The sequence below is a fragment of the Crocodylus porosus genome, unplaced genomic scaffold, assembly GCF_001723895.1.
Source record: "Crocodylus porosus isolate Cpor-Errol unplaced genomic scaffold, CroPor_comp1, whole genome shotgun sequence".
Lineage (NCBI taxonomy): Eukaryota > Metazoa > Chordata > Crocodylia > Crocodylidae > Crocodylus > Crocodylus porosus.
Genome location: NW_017728914.1, coordinates 29,051,629 through 29,067,189, shown reverse-complemented (window position 1 = coordinate 29,067,189; position 15,561 = coordinate 29,051,629).

Below are 15,561 nucleotides of genomic sequence, written 5' to 3'. Positions count from 1 at the left end.
AAGAATCAGGCTTGATCAGATAGTTGCACCGTCTGATTGTAACTTATCTGCTGCTCATTCAAAGGAGTGTAACATTTGCAGTTTAGTCCCCTTCTCTAGCGGTTCCTCTCCCGATTGAAAACCCTTCCAAAATAGACCCCGATTCCGCCAGCTTAACTTAGTTCACAAGTAGTTCTGTGAACTTCAAGGGCCGTGAAGTCAATGCACTTGAGCGTTGAGAGGACTGGGGTCTCAGACTCTGCTCTTGACTTCATGCCAGCCGGCATTTTCTAGTTTTCATAAACCTTCTGGACTTAGTGAGATGCAGAGACAAAAACTTGGCTCTCTGTTCCTCACAGCGCTTCCAAAATATGAAGCAAGTATTACACTAAGTAGCTTAAAATGAATAAGGGAGAGGATTACTGTCTTTGCACGGCATTAGAGCAGGATGACAACAAACACTAAACAAAAGCCAGCGCCCTCGACTCTTCCAGCACCGGGACGAGTCGTATCTGTTAAATTCTGCGCTTCACATTACACAGCACATGCACTGGAATCGGACTGGAGCTGGACTGAACGGTATTCACTGGAAGAGACTCAAGTTGTGTCACAGCCATGACCTTTAACAGAGCAACTGAACTGGGAAAACTCAGATGAAGAATCAAAAACGGTATCTTTCTATGACTCAAAGGAAACAGGCTCCAAGTAAGGGTGATTCTCAGGAATATTAATTACCTAAATCTTAAGTAGCATTCTTGCATCGGTAGATCGCAAAGTACAGTACACAGAAGGTGTCGTCATCTCCGTTTTCAACGGGGGAAACCGAGGAGCAGCCAAAAAGGTGATTTACCCAAGGCCACCTAACAAGCCAGTGGCAGAGCCAGCGTAACCATGAGGACTCTGGGGACCCAGCCCAGTGCTCTGCCCACTAGGCAACACCTGGGTGGTCCCAGTGATGAATGAATGAGCACTCACTGGAATAAATGTTATTAGGTTTTGGGGGGAAAAAATCACTTATTCATTATATGTGCCTGGTCCTGTCATCCCTTCTCACACTGAGGGGTTCATCTATCTTCCCAAACTCTGCTGAAGTCTCTAGGTCTACAGGACTACAAATGGCGGCCTTGTTCCTTCTCCCTTTCAACAATTCAAAAACTCCTGCAGGCTTTAGAGATGCAGGAGCAAACCTAAGGCGCTATGCCAGAGCGGAAAGAAGCATGGGATCTGCCCCTCTGCAAATCTTAAGCCCTCCAAAACTTGCAGGAAAAAAGCTAGCTGCCAACATGTCCCAAATCTCATGTTTCCTCCTGCCTTTGGATTCCTTTTGGCTTTCTTGTTAGCAAGTCAGGGGATCAAATAGACTTTCCATGCCGATATATGGCCAAACACGCCCAATATTTTCCCTGGCCTCATTCATGTATTTTTGTCAGCAAAACTGACCTGGCCCCCCCCAAGTTTTCTGATGCTCCATGCTATTTGAGAAAAGAAGATTGTGTAGTTACACTCAGAGGGCTCCCTAGGGTGGCATCTTTCTTACGTTACGCTGCGACGCAGCGTGCATTGCTGATGCAGAGGACGGGAGGGTGCTGCGTCTCAGAGCGATCTTTGGAGAGCAGCCTTATGGCTGCCTTATACAATGCCTGCACTCTGCTAATCTTCTGTCTGCCAGACGTGGAGTTTTTACAGCCCCTTTATGCCATTCTGGTCCTGTTACCCAGTGTGTGATAAGGATCTGACCCACTAATATCTGTTTATGTTTCTGTAATGCTTGCCCATACAGACGTCAAAGAGATTTTCTCGGTAGGCTTCACATCTCTCTCACCCAGGTTGTGCTTGGAAACCTACTAGATGATTTTACCTTCATTCCTACCGGTGTAAATCAAGAGTAACCTCACTAGACTCAATGGGGTTCTGCACATATGAAGTCATGATCAGAGGATTTGGGATCTGACCATTTACTCTTCAGGCCTCCCCAAAGTCTCCCTGAAGTCAACTAGACCAGCATCTGCTCTCATAGAAGTGTGATATTAGTATAATTTGATCCATGTCAATGTTACCAAGCTAGTGCAAAGGACATCAAAAATAGTTCCCTTCAACAAAAAGAAATCCAGTGTATACTATTTTGCCCCTTTCCTTTTAGATTGCAAATCAATATGAAAGTCCATGAGCCAAATTTTTTTTTGACTGACAATCTTTTTGATAAAAAAGGCATTGAAATCTTTTCAACTAAGTAGTTACTGTTTGCTTTGCTTGTAGAAATAACTGAAACATTTCAGATCTCAAAATGCGGATGTAAATCTCAATTGGTGTTTTGAATTATACGTGAAAAACTGACAACATATTCATGAAATATTGTAATGGTGTTGAGTGGTTCTACTAAATAGAATGGATTTAATTTTTATTAGAAAAGGTTAAGAGCCATGGAACAAAAATGACAAAGCCATAAGGGGAATATAGAGTGCCTAAGCGATATTCCCCTCCAACCAATAACAGAAAGAACTGCATTTTATTTGAAATGTTTTGTGTACAGTGATTTTTTTTCTCATTTTACAGCTTGGCTTGATGGTCTGTGAGGCAGAACTCATTTCTAAATTGGCACGTATATTATTCTTTGTTAGTGCTATAACAAGACAGTCCTCAATTAATGCCATTTTTTAAAGCCCATAATTAACTGTACACAGTGGTGGCTCTAAATCTTTATCTAATCATCGGTGGGGGGGGACATGTTCAAATTGAACGAGTCTTGACAAATCTTAGGAGCTTTTTAATATAGCAAAGTAATATGTATGGGCAAGTTATTGCATTCAAAGGCTAAGAGCTTGTTAGATCACCGCGAACTAGGACTTAGTGAAAGAATGAGTAGACGTTAACAAAAAGAATAGCATTTAATTAGCAACGTATTCAACCAGGTAAACATACGGCTCAGCAAAATCTTTGAAAAATAGGACTAGGGGTAAAATTTAGCTGATTTTTTTTTAGCATAAAACTCCCACTGATATCACTAGAATTCCCCACAAAAAAGGGGCGTGGTGTAGGTTGTAGTTTTTCTTGTAGTTGTGATCAAAATGATTTGATGGCATTTTCCAGTTTCATGGTGAAAAGGGGAGCAGAATCACAAAAAAAGGGAAAATCCTTCAATACAAATGCATGACGTGATGCACACGAAACCCCCAATATTATTTAGCCACATTCATGGGTGTAAATCTAAGATGGCAGAGATTTTGCGGTGCAGAAAATAAAAAATAAGCCAGCAATCCTGCCAACACCGCAGGCACGCGAGAAGGCGAGCTGAGCTTAATGCACCTCCTCTTGTGCATGACACAATTTGCATAGAAGTAAAGTAAAATGGTGGTGCACAGAGGTGCTCTTATAAAAGATTGCATGTGATAAACCTGAGGAAAACTCACAGCCTTGATATTGCTCAGGGCTCAAGAGCAGCAGCAGACTTCCTCTCCTCTCATAAGTCATGCCTGCAAAACCAATGGTTAGTCTCATGACAGAGGTAAGCAGTGATATCTATTTAGATGGATTTAATAACAGACAGGAAAAATAGAATCTGACCCCCTCCTCCTCCCCCACTTCCATCAAGCCTGGGTATAGTTTCTAGGAGCAACTTATTTTATGAAGTATACAGCTGGGAATATGGGGCTCCCGTGATCCCTAAAGCTTGCAAAGTTCTGAAATATGGAGAGGTGTCAGTCTCGTGATAGTCATAGCGTGTTTTCAGTGATAAAATGCTTTCAGGTGTGACAATAACCTGCTTGCAACACTGGCTGGTCTGTGTGAAGCTAGGCATGTGCTGGCAGATAATTCTGCAATGGGTTAGGCGTTCAATATAGTGAAGAGGGCTTCCCTAGCTCCTGACCTCTTTTCAGTCTCTCTTCAACCACTTAGACCATCACAGGATCAACTTCATGAAGATTTATGTTTCTCATGAAGCTGGCATGCCTTCTCTTTGCCCAGCCTCCCTCCTATGGCACGCACAGACATCTCAGTACATGCCATTGTGTCCAGTATCCGGCATGCAAGAGCAATATGCAGCATTACCAGGGTTTAAATCGACAGACCATGCTTCCTTGTAGTTTCATAGACTTCATAGATAGTAGGGCTGGAAGGGACCTCAGAAGATCATCAAGTCCAGCCCCCTGCCCAAGGGGCAGGAATTCAGCAGGGATCATCCTCACAAAGATTTACCAGTCCAGAAACAATGAAACTTAGCTATGAGACAGTATTTTTCATGGGAGGCTCACACAGCCCTTTGCAATGGTTGAATAGCTCAATTTGGACCCAAGACTGTTGCCATCAGAGAAGCGATAAGTTGTCCCACTGACTGGGAGCATCCATGTGCATGAATGCGCCATTTCTAATGCGCATTAAATGTAGTACCCCCAATATGAGGTACTAAATTAATGTACATTAGGCTGCACAAATGTGCAGTAACATACTTGCATGCTGTTTTGGTGACACTTGATGCACTATAGACTATTGTGCTGTGCGTTAGTGTAAATGTCACAGTTTTTTACGTGACATTTTAATGTGCAATAAAATAGTCTGCTGCACACTGAAGGACACATGTAGACATGCCCACTGTGTTTGAAACAGGAGCAGCCTTTAATTTCCACAACAGCATTGTTGGCCCACTTTGGTAGATGAGAAAACCAAGGACATGATTCTCATTTAATTCAAATACTGCTCTGATCACCTGCAGAAGAGATGTGTCAACACATTGAGGCCCCTTGTGCAGCTAGAGTGGTGGAAAGCGGCAAGTATGAATGAAAATCTGATCCCAGTAGAGATTAACTCTATTGGGATCAACTCAGATGAGCTCCTGTCATGAATATCTTCCTTATTTTAATCCTGCCCCCATTTCCTGGAGTCTATCAAGCTGTTTTCTATTCTCTCTCATTTGTAGAGGAAGGCCAGCAAATGATGCCTGCTTGAGACTACATCCCACAATGGCACAGCCAGGCTGCAGTAGAAACATCCACATGAACAGCCACCCGTACAGCACCTCCAGTGCAGCCCAGTTACAGGTACCTGGCTTCTTTTGCCTTCTTAGCTGCAGGCAACCTGGGACAAAGGAAGATGATACCTGCAGCACAGCACAGAAATAATTAAGTTTTGCACCAAAGGGAAAATACCACAACGGCTGCAATGAGCATCAGTGAGTCTGGAGCCTGCAGCATGGCAATTTGTCAGGAGACGAGAGCAGAAGCCCTGAGACAGCTGCCACTCAACGGCCTAATTTGTACTGGCTGGGCAGCCCACCTAACCAACAGGGCTAGGCCTGTTGGCCTGCTGTAGAATAACACAGAGTCTGAATTTACACTGCCAGGAATTAGCAGCCAGGCCTTATATGGTCAAAAACAAAATGTTTCTCGTTACTTTGCAGCTAAAACTCACTTATATCTGGAATGAGATCATAGAATCACAGGGCTGGGAGAGACCTCCAAGGTCACCTAGTCCAACCTCCTACACAGATGCAGGATTTGCTGTTCCTAACCATCCCAGACAGATGCCTAGGCAGCCTCTTCTTGAAAACTGCCACTGAAGGAGATTGCACAGCTTTCCCAGATAGCTTGCTGCGTTGTGCTACTGTTCGTAGAGTTAGGTGTGGGGGTTCCCATTGCAATTTGATCTTTGCTTTGCTGAAGTTTATGCCCGTTGTACTCCGTTCTCTGCAGTAAAGATGAACAATGTTTCTCCATCTTCTTTACAGTAGCTTTTCAAATATTTGAAAACTGATGACATGCCCCCTCTGGCTCCCTCCACCTCCCCAAGTCCCCTTTACTCCAAACTAAACACACCTGGGTCCTTCAACCTTTCTTCATACTGCTTGGTTTCCAACCTTTTGATCATCTTCAGCACTCACCTCTAGGTCCTCTCCTCTCTTTCTTATAATGCGGTGCCTCAAACTGGACACAGAGCTGCAGCTGAAGTCTAGTGGGTGCTACAAAGGGTGGTTTTATCACCTCCTGTGTCTTGGATACAGTGCTTCTATACATGCAGCCCAAATTGCATTTACTGGTTCACTTTTGATTCACCAGAAACCCCAGATTCCTTCCCTCCCACCCATGACAGATGCACAATGGAAGTAGAAAAGTGTCTTTAAAAAAAACCCCTCCGAGTTTCAACCCATGTTCAGGCTCACGAGGTCCTGAAAGTACTGGAGTATTTCCTGAGAGTTGTCCTCATGTCCTCCCTGGCTGCCAAGGGCACTGTCCAGCTAGAGTGGCAGGCTCCTCTGAAGGTAGCTGCTGTGAGGTCTCTTCTCAAGAAACCAACTCTTGCTGCTAACAATCCTGCTATTTATATCTATCCATTTTTGTCATCTTTTTTGAGACACTGATGGCAAAACAGCAATGTTTTCTGCACGGGGAATCTCCTGAGCCACCCTGAACATGCTTCTTCTCAAAGGAGAAGTCAGAGCATCAACCCCCTGTCCCTGTCACTGGGGCGAAGTGTAGGAGTGTATGTAATAAACCCTTCCAACAGAGGGGCTGAGGAGAGAAAAAAGCTGAGGAGAGACATGATAGCACAATGAGCTTTCACTCAGGAGGCTCACTGAGACTCAAACTCCATGGGGTTTGCTCCCTTCTGTCCATGGAAGGCCAGGGTAGGCCTTCAGCACGTGCTGCTTGTGTGCACAGAGGGGAATGATGGCCCAGATAAACTCAAAACCAGTTAGGCTCCAGGGAGAAATCCTTAGATAAATTTGTAACTGGGAGGATGAGAACATCACCTGTCACCGTCCTGCTGTTTCCAACTTTCTTCCAGCAAAATTAGCCTTGGCAGCAAGTATGTCTTGAAAGCAAAGTGCGTAGCCCCTAGTGCTTTCTAAAGCCAGCTAGCCTGAGTCTCTATTACACTTCATTTGTCTTCTGCAGGGTCCGGCAATAGGAGCCGAGGTAGACTCCCATTAACACTAGTCTTGCTAATGACTCTAAAGAAGCAAGGACTTCATTTACCCTTTAACAAACTGCAGTGGTCATTTCCACATGTGGCCCCTGTTTTATGAATCAGCAAAAACAGGGGAGACTGGCTAGACCGAGCCATGACAGAGACGCTCAAGGCGCCAGTCCTCGGAAAAAAGAAGGTGCAAGGAGAGAGAGGCATTTTCTCCCTTTTCTCTAGTGCATATGGAAAGGGGACAGCTCGGTGAACCACCCTATTTCACAGAGGCGGGGGTATAACTGCATTTGTTGCAAGGGTACAAAAAGTACTAGGGTGGCAAAGATGGCTGGTGCATGTATGGGCTTCATATAAAGAGGAATTATGGGAGAGGGAAGGAAGATAACAGTCCTTCCCTCCTGGGTCTGGTGGGGCTCCACGGGGAACGTTGCATTCAGGTCACGTCACGCCATAACCAGAAAAATACCGGTCCATTGGAAGGAGTTCAGAGAAAAGCAGAACACTGTGATAAGGGAGCCCGGGAAGGGGGTTGACTTCTGAGGAAAGATTAAAAGCCCTTCATACATATAGCTTAGCTCAGAGATGACTAAGGGGACACGATAACAGCCTGCAAATATTTGAAGGTTGTAAACATCAAGGAGGGAGAGGAGTTATTTACAGTGGTACATGGGGGGGCATAACTCAGAGTAATGGGTTGAGATTAAGAAGGAAAAACTGTAGCCCGGGCACCAGGGAAGATTTCCCAACAGTGAAACGTGTTAGGCTAAGGAATAATCCTCCAGGGAGAATGTGGGGAACCACATCAATTGGGCCAGTTAGAAACAGACTTGACTAAACAGCGGGATATGTGCGGTGAGAACAACGGGGGATGTCATTTCCATCATCAGGCGCTCTGATTACTTCTTCCCGATCCCCATGGCCAGCGCCCTCGTGAGTGCAGGAAAGGGAGGAGCATCCTACTAGATCGAGTACTATTCCTGCTACTAAACATGATGCTTCCACGGCCCACAGCAAAGAATCCTGCAGGTCGTTTCATTCGTCAGGCATAGGCGCTGCTCCCACGTATCAGCCGAGCCAAATCCAACCTGAACCTCAAAAAGACACGAGCTGGATAAATCTCCGTGAATCTCCATTTGCAGGAAGGTAGTGTCACCTAGAGAAATATGACCAAAATGGACCCAAACCTCACATCCAAACACTCACCGAACAGCAGGGGAAAGGGGGAAAGGGGGTAATTAGAAGCACAGTCCAGTTCTGTAGTAAGCCCTTTATCTGTATCCAAACTCCTGGAGTGCTTCGAATCAGGGTCCAAATGGCAGAGTTTGCATTCACCTCTCCTTGAAATACCCAACAAGAAGTCTTGCTCTTGCAGTGTGTCTAATAGACCGGAAATCAGAAAGGACATGGGAGAGCCTGCTTCAACCTCAGTGTAATTAATGGAATTGAAGAGCATTTAGATCAGCTTCAGCTAACCCCCAAAATATTACCCGACCCAGATTTATGGAATCTTCTCCATCACTACCTGCACAAGATAACATGAATGAACAGAGAACTCGAATGCGTGCTGTTTTCCCAATCCTCTTCGACGGGGTTTCTCACAGACTTTATCGAATCATGAAAAAGCAGGGCTGGAAATTAAGGACCTCAGGTTCTCAGCTAGTTCAAGCCCCTGCTCAAGGCAGAATTATCCCTATCTAAGCCATCCTATACAAGTGTTTATCTAAACTAGTCTTAAAACACTATGGTCAGCCCCCATCCACAAATACCAGGCACAGTCCTCGAAAACATCACGGACGTCTAACTTGTCACGGGCAAAGCAGGGGTGTGAGGTCACTGTCAATGTCCTGCCACTGCAAGGATGGCAAGTAGTCTGTGAAAATCCAATCAGGAGGTCCAGGAAAGAGGAACAAGACCCAGTGCCATGGTAAGGGGGGCACTAAGCAGGGTGACTGCCGTAGGTGCTGAAGTGAAGGGGCACCAACAGGCGCTGCCCAGCTGGGGCAGGATGTGGGATGGAGCCACGAACAGCTCGTGCACTCCCGGGCAAGCATGGGGGGGCAAGTGCCCCCCTGGATCTGTGCACAGGACAAGGGCAGGATGCCACTGCAAGCTTTGCCTCAAACACGAAACTTCTTTGCTACAGCACTGACAAGACCCCCGCTACAGAGGAAACCCACAGTCCATGCCAGTCTGACTCGGTAGAAGAGTCATGATCATCTCAGAAAGAGGGAAGAATCTAGGAAGCTCCCTCAACTGAAAATCAGGCCATTATATTATGTTTCTAATTAGAGTATGGAAAATTCGCAGTGGCAGCATTAAGCAGTAGCACCTTTCATAATTATTCATAATTATTATTGAAAGCATGAGGCGTGCAGACATTTGTGGTTTGTGTCTGATACAAAAAATATGACACGCATCTGTCAACAAGTGACAGTGAACCAAAATGACGAACACAGAGGGGAGGCAGGCGGGTAGCAGGGGAAGGGTGGGGGGGAAAACAAATCATGGAATTGATTTGCTGAGTGCAGTACATATAAAACTTCCCGTGTGATATGGGTCTATGGTTCTGTGCAGTAAACTCAGATAACGCAGGTTTCCATTAGACAAGAAGAAACTTCAGTCTAGGGAGGAGGCAACCCTTGAGATTAAGTTTAGCCGAGAGATTGCGAGGAAAAAGAAAAAACTTAATTACTGATATTTAACCCTTTTTAGATGGCTTTGTTTTTGTCACACTGATCTTTGCAAATTTCTATTTATGATTTTTTTTTAAAAAAGATTCACCATAGATCAAGAATACAGTTTTCAGAAGTGTCTATCAAAGTCCGCTTGAATCTTGCTGGGACTCAGGTGCTTTGGAAAACGTTCCTGCAAATCTCCAGCTGGTCACACATTGTTGAAGGAAACAGTGTTCGCTGCTGGAACACAGCACAGGTTAGGACGGGTTGGCTTTTTGATGTTGATGATTTTAGTTTGCAGTAAAAAAGTTAGAAACTAAGATTAAAAAAAAAGTTGTCCCCACCTTGCAACCAACCTAAGAATGGATCCTGTAAACTAAACACACTGGTTTCTCTCTAACTAGATTCACTTCTGAGCCAAAACAATCAAGCAACTTCGCAACAGAGCAAAGGGAAATGTTATTAGATGTTCCGCTAAACAAAACTGTCTCTGACAGTGGTTATACAGCTCGTGAAGCAGGTGCCCTTAGCTGAGAGGATACGAAGGAGGCCGACCCAGTGGGTGTTGGGAGGATGCAGCCTCCTCCATGCAGATGTTCTCTGCCGCCTTCAAAAAATATAAATAAGAAGCCAATATGCCCAGATTTGGGGGTTATTCATTAATGACTGCACTGCACTCAAATGCCCTGCGTTTGCTAGTCCTTAAATCCCAGCTCCATATCCTCAGCTAGAACAAAGCAGCCCTAAGATTTGGTGGGTTACATCTTGTTCACTAACAGATCTTTTCTGTGTCCGAGACTGATGTATTTCCTTTCTGATTAATGTCTCTGCGTAAGAATCAGAAGGGTTGTCCTGTCTATACTGGCAACAACCAGTAACAAACTGTGAAGGAGTGCTCCATTAAAAAGCAGTTTCCCACCTCTGTGTAAATAAAATGCAGTGATTTCATGAATCAGGCCCTGTATCATAGGATGACAGTTATTAGAAAGGGAGAAAAGTTGAGACATAAGACTATCAAATTGCTGGAAGAGCAAACTTAAACTGTCCCTGGATAAAAACCCGTATGACCGTGAGCAAACACCCAGTTTGCTTAGTCAGCTACTTCCTTTGTACTTGATCTTTCAGACATCCTTATTTCTCATATACCGTTTCACCTAAAGTTAGATCTTGCAGTCTTGCCTTTAATCCAGTCTATTTGCCATATATCACACAAGGCTTTACATTTAAAAACACAGACCACAGCTGAGATCAGACACACATTGTCACTTGAGATTCACACACTGTAATGAAGTACAATGCGGTGCCCTGAAAAAGCTATTGGTGAGTTTTGGAGCAATGGAAAAATAGGGGACATTCAGCAAAGTCTAATTTAGTACATTGGGTGGCAGAGGGCTGAATTTTAAAGGTATTTAGGAGCCTTTAGACACCTAATGGATTTTTAAAATTGTTCTGGCACTTAATTCTTCAAATCAAGGGAGTTAGGTGCCTAGGCATTTTAGAGTGATGGATTAGCCATGATGGTCCAGGAATTATGCGACAGGCAAGGATTTCTTAGGGTGAGATCTTTTATTGGACCCATGGCATCATTGAGAAAGACTTAAGACAATTTGTCAAATGCAAGATATCAGAATGGCTTGAATTCAAAAGTTTGTCTAAGTCTTTCCCATCTCTGTGGTTGATCCAATAAAAGATATCACCCTAAGAAATCCTTGCCTCTAGGCACCTCTGGAAACTCTACTGGGTTTCTATCTGTATCTTTGGCTACCTAATGCTTTAAAAGTTTTACCCCTAGCACTTTGCAACTAATGAGGTTGTTAGAAGGGTCCTTAGGCAGTCACCTATGTTGGGTGAATGTGTTCTGCTTCATTTCAAACTCGCTTGACCATCACAGATCCAAAGCTTGAACCCTTGAGCTTAACAGGTGGGCCTGGCCCAGTGAGATGCTGGACCTGCATGAAAAGCGCTGAGAGCCTTCATTTCCAATGGGAACCACTCAGGATTTTGGAAACTAAAGATTATAAGGAAGTCCCCTGCCCAGCATTGTGTGTGAGCGGTCCTGTGCTGCAATGGGGCGGTATTCTGAAGGTATATGTCCAGAAGGCATGGTACAGAGATATGCACACACCATGTGCCATACTGTACAACTGACCTGATGCACTGTGAGATGGGAAGGTTCCCTTCAAGTGAAGCATCAGACATGAGTCATTGCCAGAGGCAGGATACCAGACTTGATGGACCATCGGTCTTATCCGGTATGAAGCATCCCATGTCCCAGTGTTTACTTAAACATGAAACCGAGTAAACTCTAGTCCTTGAAAGCAAACATTGAAATGCACTCGTTAATCCTGAGACATACAATATGTAATTATACCAACACACCTTGAAGATTTTTGGCAATTTCAGCTCTTCCCTAGAAATGAGTGTTTTCGTTCAAATGGCTAACATCAAACTTCACTTAGGTGCTGCCAAAAAATGAAGGAAGAAGAAAATCCCCCACCATGTGAACATCCTCGGGAAAGACATCACACATTCCACCGAATACTGAAGAGACAACATCTTCATTGATACAATACGCAGGGAAATCTTCTACAACTCAGTGAATTCAGCTGGAAATCAGAGTAAAATGAATACGCCTCGCATCCCCTTTCACAGGGCGAGATTGATTATATATGCAGAATATTTCACCTATAATGTTCAGTCATGTGCGTGTGTGTACCCCTTTTGAAAGGGGACTGAATTCCCAGCACACAGTTGAGATACTGTTTAGAAGTGTTGTGAGAGATTTTTTTTTCATTTTTTTCCCTGAAAATATGGGCAGTTGCTGAATTTAACATTTTGTAGAGTAAAACCACAAGTTTTCATTCAGTCCTCACCCATAATTGTGGCAGACACTAAAAAAAACCTTAGGGATTCTTAACATACATAAGACCAGAACAGATCCTCCAGGGTTTCCCCACACCTAAATCCTGTTGAATAACAAATATTAATATATAATAAATAATGATCACACTTCTTAGCTCTCAGCGCTTTCTGTCCATAGATCTCATGCTATTTCACAAAGTCGCTGAGTATCTTTCGCCCTAATTTGTACACAGGCAAATTAAAACTTCAGTCCTGCAAACAGTGATAATATACCATGCTTAACTTTCAACAAGAGTGCAGTCCCACCAAAATCACAGTCTTCGTGACTGGTCTGACTGAGCATTGGGATGACCTCTTATTTCAGCTCTTGGTCTTAAGAAAGTTAATTTTTTTTTTCTGTAGACATTACAGCAAGTTGGTAAAATGCACTAAGGGTGTTACAGGCACAGGACAAGGCATCTGTTTTATTACTAATGAGCAAATATTCACATCCAATATCAATCTCTTTTTTTTTTCTCTTTTATTAATATGAAGGTCCAGTGAGAGAGAACCATGTACTCTTATATTTTGACACAGGTTACTTATTGACTAATGTTCCATGTTTCAGCAGCCAGAAATACCCTCCATCAGCTAACAGTGTGCCTATTTATTATTTGTACTGCAGAAGTGCCTCCTCCACATAGGGGCCCCATCTTGCTGGACATACAAGCAGAGCGTAAAAGATGGCGCTGGCCCTAAGGCATTTAGAGACACAATCAATGCCCATGAATGCCAGATGGACTTGACTGTTTTATTGGGAAGGTAACTCAAGACGTGATGGAAAAGGTTTTAAAGAACACGGCGCTCTCAATGAGGGACATTTATTTAAATCCAATTCCAAAGGAAGTCGGAACTGAATAACTTTGGGGGAAGAATATAAAGTCTTTTGTACCGATGTGGAGTCACAGCAGGTTGTAGTATGGACCATAAATTGCTACCGAAAGACTTTTCTTTGCCTGCAATGAGCTGATGACTTAAATGCATTCCCTGGGGAAGAGCGGGGCACATGGTAATCTGATTAGCATTTGGATTGTGCCTTTCATGCCTGCGCCACTGATCCACAGCTTCTCCAGGGAAGGTTACAGAAGCATGGGGAAATTACAGATCATATCAATTTGTGGCTAAAGCACCGTTATTAAAACACTGCAAATTAAAATTCCTCTGGAAAAAAAAATACAAAGAAAAGCAGCAGCTGATAAAGATTCACAAACAAACGTTCAAAGATCTGAAATGAAATAGAAACCATGTCTGTCTACCTGCCTAGGTGCCTTTGGTGGGCCCATGCCTGTGGTAGCTATGCTGTTGAAGTGGCTGCAAGATCTTTTCCTCGTTTCCTGGCAGTGACTTCGAGGCAAAGGGTTACCTGCATTTGTTTTGCTTTTGGTTTCCAAATCTGGGACCTTAGTGGCACTCCTGGAGGTAAAAGAGTGACATGAGTCAACATTAAAAACCTTATTGCTGGAACATAGTTAATGAGAACTGAAATAATGCAACTTCCCTTTAAAAATGCAAACTGCCAATTAAAGGGGGAAAATAAGGGAAAACGCTTGTTCTGGAGTTTTTTTTTTCTATCCCATGAAGTGCCGCCTTCCTGAGCTTTGGATTTTGATGGTGGATGGAAACTGGAGAAATCAAAAAAGGGTAATGTGATGAAAATGCAATAAATCAGCCTCTGTACACCCTGACAGCACCTTTCAAATCTCTATCAGCATCTTATAGCAAATCAGTCCATTCATGGGCTTCCGGGGTTTGGGTATAGAAATAATGTTCAAGGTCCTAAACCATACATAGTAGGTTAGTACGCTGGTCTTTCAGCTTTGAAACAGAGGTTCAAAATATAACTAGGTCACAAGCAAAAAGCACTGTGGTGATCTGTAAGTGTATTTCTACTGCATCACACCATTTGGCACATCACCGACTCAGGACGGGAGTAGCTGGAATATTGCAAGCCAGGATTGAAAGGTACTGAGAGAGCTGCTTGAGGAAGCCTGCACAGTCCCGGGTGTACCTGGAGCTGGCAATTCCCCCCTTATATGAACACCATTTCCACCTTCAATAGCTTCAAAACAATGCCTGGTTTTAAGTCAAAGTTCCTCTTCTTTCGGTAACAAATTGTGTTGCCCTATTCAGCACCTCTGACCTTTTTTTAGTCTTCTGCTGGAAGCGTTATCCCCTACTGAAGTCCACAGACTAAAGGCATAGGCTTGGCAAATGAGGAGGCCATCTAAATATTTATTTGCACAAGGCATTCATGTGTAATGAGATGCGCTTTGAGGAATCAGTGTGGAGCTTGTTGCATCCTCTTGTGTAACCAAGAGCGCCTGGAAAGTGCAAATTCCTGGGGAAATGCCACGTCACATGGAACGTAAGGTATGGGCTGGGCTATAACCTGAGTACCTCGTAATACTTACATACGTAAGGTATGGGCTGCATGGTCCCAAACTCTCGCAGTAGCAAGGGCCAATGCAGGAGTGTTGAAAGGGGTTAAGGAGGCAAATGCCAGTCTGTATGGCGGTGGTGGGCGGTGGAAGGGGCAGATTGGCCAGGCAAGGGATTGCACTGACAGATTCCCCAAGAGAGAAGTTTGTGGCTGGAGTGACATGAATAGGACCCAGCCTACTGTGTCCTAGGGTAACATTCAGATGAACAGACACTACCAGCTCCCAGAAGAAGCATGTTCCTTCCACTTTAAACTATCTCCGCTTTGAAAGAAGTATTAGCTCCAGTGAGACCATATCAACGACTAGTATTCATTTGAATGAAGCCCTGCACGCACTGCTGGAACAAGCAGAAGGTAGGGCCTGTCTCACAGCCTCCCCACTGAAATGTAATCCCTGTTACACAGTGTGAATATACTTCACTTCTGCTCATATGCCAGTGTGAACAGCCATGCACTTAATACGCAGGAGTCGGCAGAGAACGTAGATGAGCTCCAAATGGATAAGAAGGCACTTGGGTAATTTTAGTAGGAAATGTGATATGATAATAATAATAATTACAACCTCAATAATGGCAAAGCATCCCACTTATTTAAAAACTTGGGTTCTCATGGACATCAGGGATTACCTAAAAGGTTATCTCTCTGAGCAATCAG